The sequence below is a fragment of the Trematomus bernacchii genome, unplaced genomic scaffold (genome assembly GCF_902827165.1).
Source record: "Trematomus bernacchii unplaced genomic scaffold, fTreBer1.1, whole genome shotgun sequence".
Classification (NCBI taxonomy): Eukaryota; Metazoa; Chordata; class Actinopteri; order Perciformes; family Nototheniidae; genus Trematomus; species Trematomus bernacchii.
The window spans coordinates 5,137,768-5,143,767 of NW_022987714.1; positions in this window are offsets into that span (position 1 = coordinate 5,137,768).

A 6,000-nucleotide genomic window follows, 5' to 3' on the forward strand; every position below is an offset into this window, starting at 1 on the left:
GCAGCAGGCAGCTGGGAGCCTGTGGTTGCTGGTGAATATTTGATGAGAGAATGGATCCTCTCCCCGGGCAGGTTGAGTACAGTGTGCATACTCAATCGGGCACATATACACACATACACACACACATGCAGGCACACACGAATGTGTACACACACCAGGTGGTACAGTTCCTCTGCGGTTCCAGAGCATCACGCCAAGAAGGTGCCAGTGAAGGTGATATTAGAGCACACTGCATAATTGCCCATGAAAAGCACACCACAAGTGATGCCTCATATTCTCAATAATCTCCATTTTAGACATCATCAGGTCACACGCTGATGCACACATGCAAGGTCATCTTGTCGTTTTCAACAGCAGATTTCACTTTTCAAGAGAGAGCAACATTCAAAGATGCCTAGAAAGTGAGCAATTCAAGTGCACTTGCAATTTTACCTTGCAACTGTTTCAGCATTCCACATTCAGTAATTCTGGATCAAACCAGTATTGCTGAATGTTTTAGCACATTATTAAAAACCTGTTTAGAGGCTTGATTATGTTTTGTTCTGCAGTGCAGACTTTTCAAATAGCTGTGCCCTTTTAACTGCATTAGCATAGTTTAGCATAGAGAATGTAACTCAAAACTCAAAACAATCAGACATGGTGCTTATTTTGATGGACAGAAAGCAAGTTTCAAGCCTGTCCAGGTTGTTTACTGTTGTGAAATTAATGGAAAACATTCAGGTGGGGATAAATTCAAATAAATACCTTAAACACTAGTTTGAGGGGTTATCAGTAAGACATGTGTTATGTAAAGACTAAATGGGAAATAGACTGGAGAGGTGCAAACACTTTCAGTCATGACAGAAACCCTAAATGGATGATAAATAAATTGTACCTCACACTGTAAAATAAATAGAAATTAGCATATTTCAATCATTTTGGCTTTCTTAAGAAACATATGCATTATGCGTACAGTACCTGCTTGTTAGCTTGCCCTGACACTGTACACTGGAGGCAGCTGTCCTCAGGTAGTCTAAAACCTCCATCTTCTTTTACACCTCTTCAATTATATACAGCCTGCTGTCTAGACCTTATCACAGCACCTACAAACATTCTGTGGTTCATCTTCCTGCTGAACATCAAACAGCACAATATCTCAGACTACAAACCTAAAACAATTATAGTGTTATCTATTCATTAGCAGGGTGAATACATTTACTTTCACAATATAACATTAATATTTCAATTGATTTCAACTCTGCCGTTATAAGGCAAGAGGATCTCTGAGAACATAATACAGATGATTGCACTTTCCATTTCATCCTTTTAATATAGTATTATAATGGAAACTAGATTTGTCTGATACAAGAAAGATGTCTAACTCAAGGCATTTGCCAGACCTGATAAAGGCATTAGCACTGAAGCATCTGAAGCTCCGCCATATCTTCCTTCATTTTTCTATTTAGAGCAAACCCTTTTCAAGTCAATTCCAATCCTCACATCTGCCAATGACTTTTCTTCCTATCTTTATGGTATTCATCAATTTTGTGCCCTCGTTTTCCCATTATCAGATGTATTTTTATCCTCCCCCTCATTTCGACACCCTCCCACCCTTCTATCGTTTGCCAGTCTGAATCTGATCAGCAGTGATTTCCTGCTCACTGATTTGTAGGATTCGAGGGCGTGAACTGTGTTATGCATAGAATTCTCCCATGACATGGCAGCCGAGGGAGGGGCTGGTGGGAAAATCAAGATAAGAAACGGGGGAGTGGCATTAACACTATACTGATGCCTTTTGGACGCTGTTCCTTTAAGGGTATTTTTAGTATGGCAGATAGCGGTGGTCAGTCACTCGACAGGAAAAAAAGCCTGGGTGGCTTAAAAGACGTGTGCAGTGTTCTGGCATGATGCGGAGTGAGGAGAGGAAAGGAGAAGGCACAGCACAAACCATGCTCCCTAGTGACACACAGCACACTGTCAAGGCTTTGTAACTCTACCTGCGTATCATGCCCATTCTAACACAAATGAGTCAGTCAATTAAATTGTTGGAGCATTTATAATGTGTGGCAATAGTGGATTGAATCAGTCTGGGAATAACTGGATTCTTTACAGACCTTGGATTAACCAATTTCATTTATCATATAAATATAATTATTAAGAAACTATCCTTCAATATTTGCTATATAATATTTCAACAAACAATATGCCAGCTCACATAACACAAATTATGCCTGACTTCAATATTACATTTTACCAAAACATTTCATCGCCTGGGACCTCTAATTTTCTTTTTGTCATTTTTTGTGCATTCCACTGGTCTTTTAATTCCATCTAGAGAGAAGTGTTGTGAGTGCATATTTTCCCCTCCTCGGGGTAGATATGTAAATTTAATGACACTGGCAAAGTGTGTGTGATCGGGTTACTGCATATAGATTACATGGTGAACCTTCCGAACACAGAGGCACAGCGACCTAGAGACCTAGAGAGGACAGCCGTACGCCTCCATGCAGGTTACCACTCCACACCGCTCCGGCTCTCCAGAGAAAACCATGCCGGGGAAAAACTGCTTTGCCTTCCTCAAGGGTCAACGTCAGAGGTGTGTCTTTCCTGCAAACTATAGTCTCTTTACTAAACAACTTTTTAGAAAGGCATTTGTAAGTGACCCTGAGTTGTTGCTGTTGTTGCTGTTGCTGTCTCCTCCATAGGAATTATATCTAAGAGAAAATAAATAGCTAGGCAGCACTGTGCTCCAGTGTGTCAGCTTAATTAAAATGAGAGTGAGATAAGTACTGCTTCTGAGCTCTGGCTGTTAAAGTGTGTTTGTGTATAAGAGAGAGACGTGTACAGAAAAGGGAAATAGAGAGAGAGAGAGAGACGTGTTTGAGGGCGCTGTGAACGGGCTCAACTGCACTGAGAAGAATACAAATGCTCTCTAAATGTGATGTCTTTCTAATGCTGTACGGCTGAGTGAGCAGAAAGGTAATGCTGCAGAGAGGAAAACCACAGAGGCACCTGCTCTACTGTCAGATTGGACCTGCCATCATGTCTATATGTGTGTTGGAAAATGGAATTCAGGGATAAGTATACTAATAGTTAGCGTTAATGGAATCTGGGATTTCCCATGGCAGCAATGTTGCTTGATGGTATGCGCTGTTACCTCTTGGGCCCTGGATTAAGACACACTTGTTTTTTTCCCAAAGTCAAAAGAAATGCAGGTTAATAACTACCAAAAGGCCTGTTGGTGTGAATATATTCATTGGTATTGGCCCAGTGATGGACTAGTGACCTGTTCTGGATGTACATGTACATCCAATCTCTCTCCCTAGCTTTCAGACACCTGAACCGTTAATAGTATGGTTCCTTCTCATGGGGATCACCTTTCATGTTCAGCTGTGCAGCATGTACAGGAGTTCATTTGTGATTTATATAAATGTAAACTGGAAGCACAGCCTAAAGGTCTGTCATTGAACGAAAAACACTCAGAACAGTCCTCAACATTAATACTAATTATTTATATCAAATGCTATCCGTACTTTTTTTTCCAGATGTAAATGGTTTAGCTTATAATAACATGCTTATGGTACATTCATCTGGGGTTTATGTCTCCATTAGGACTGCTAAATCCCACTACAGAGAAGGAATGATGATCTGTCTGTTTCCTTTGGGAATCTGCTTGAATGAAAATAATATATTTAATTTTTTTTTAAGCCATTGATGGAAATGTTGTCTCAGTTCCTTGGCTGAATTTACTCACTTCACATAAGGTAAAGCCAGACAAAGGGAACCCGCAGGTAAAACACATTTTAATATTCAACCTTTTCATATTGTTCCACATGAGCAGCTGGAAATCTTTTCATTCCTCAATACGCATGAGAGCAGGCAATTCATTTTAGGCTCCATCTCTACAAACCAGCATTTCTGTTAAAGTGTATGATGCTTTAGCTGTGTGAGTGCAGGATTTAAGTCTGGTCTGGCTTTATCCCAGTGTGCGTGGGAGAACAAGGATGGTGACAGAGGAGATTGTAGTTATTGCATTTAAACTGAAAAGAGGGGAAAGAGCAAAAGCAAAGAACATGCTGGTGCTGTATCTGGTGATTGCCTGCTGTTTAACAGTCTTACATAATATTGTTGACTGACAAACATGACTCACTTGATGAACAGGATAAAAGCACTTTACTGTAGCAACAATAACAAAATAATAATGATGGACTCAGCTGTCATTTTGTTTTAATATAGGCCAAAGAACCAACAGTTATGAAGTCTAATTTAGATATATAGCGGTCTATGGATGAGACAAAACCAATACATATTAATCTATCACCAGATAAAAGGTAGTGTACAGCATTACGCCTGCATTGCCACACATTCAATTGTAATACCTCAGTAAAGCAAGAGGATCATCACTTATTATGTCAACCAAAAAGTACCATATTGTGAGGATGAGGTAGTTATAAGCAGTCTAAGATTACTTAAAGGATTTCCGGAGCATGTACAAGCCCACTGCAAAGCTACAGTACAGCCTATATCCCCAGATGGAGATTGTGCTGATGAATGTTTCCGGTGTGTGTCTGCAATAAAGCCAAATCTGGCATTTCCCAAAGAGAGACCAAAGCAATTCTGCCTCTCACACATGCTGCATGACGTCTCTCTTCTACACGCCCACACACCACTTGCTCTCCATCCTTCCCACACTTCTCACTCACGCATACTGAGTAGGAATTCATCCACGCTGTTTGTCATGTGTAGACATGCATGTGACTGTTTGGTGGGGGCATGTATCCGTTCAGAAATTCTAGATAAGTCTAGAAGTTAGTAATCATTGCCGATGAATTGTCTTTCTCATGGCAGACGGTTGATCCATGGAGGTGAGATTTATTTTTAGTATTTGTGGTACATTGTCGTATTGCTGTTAAATTCGTTTTTGTAAGCTTCCAGATTGTAATATGTGAACCAATTCAGAGGAAGTGTAGAGAGTAAAGGCTTTATTGTGTTGCCCTGGGTATATACTCTATATATATTGGCTATTCATATTGTGTTGTTTAACCGAATCTTATAAGGATTTTGTCAGATCATGGTTGGACAGAAGTCATCGGCATGTCTATGGCCTAAAGCTGGAGAGAGAAAAGAAGAAAGTTTCCTCTTTTTTTTTCTCACTCTGACAGCGGCACAGGATAAGATTGCCAAGATTGTCTCTTTAAATCAGATCTCAGAAAAACTCTGGTGGGAGGAATTCCAGAATAAGAAAGCCTGTGCAGTAAAAAGAGAGATTACACAGCCTGAAGAAGAACTATGTGCCCGGAGTTCACTTCCTATTACGTCATCTTCATTAAGTATTCTACCAAAACAGCAACAAGCTTTAATTCAGGCCCAAGAGAAAATGTCTAGACGGTGTATGTACAGTGGTGGAATAGCTGCATACTGAAGAAATGTGTATCAGCATATCTGATCTGGAGGCAAGTCTAAATTGATGGAGCAATTAGGTTTAATAAACTGACCAAGAAAGAAAATGAAAAAGCAATTGATTATTGATATTTCTAAGATGGACTGATTGCAGTTCATATTGGAGGCGTTACTCTGTGTGCTGGTATTTGGACAGGTTTGACAGATGGATGATGTTTAAGATATGCAAGATGGAGATATACTGATGGAATCTATCAGTGTAAGACCATATTTGTTGTTGGACCATATCAGTCATAGATTTTTTTATTAAGACAAGGTAACACGACATGGACAGCTCATTTTCAGACATCAACTGGCATGTTACTCCTCACACCTGTATACATTGATCTCTGTATATTTGGAATAGAATAATAAACAAGATAGAGCTGTCTGATGTCCTTTTGCAGATAACATATACTTAACTTTACTAGTAGCCTAAACATTAGTATTCCCAGGGTACTTTTTGCAAAAATAATAAAAATAGAGTGTTGTGTTTTGCAACGAATATATGAATTGTAAATACAGTTATGTAAAGTGGAATTTACTGTGAACTGAATACATCTAACATAGCTGTCACGACTC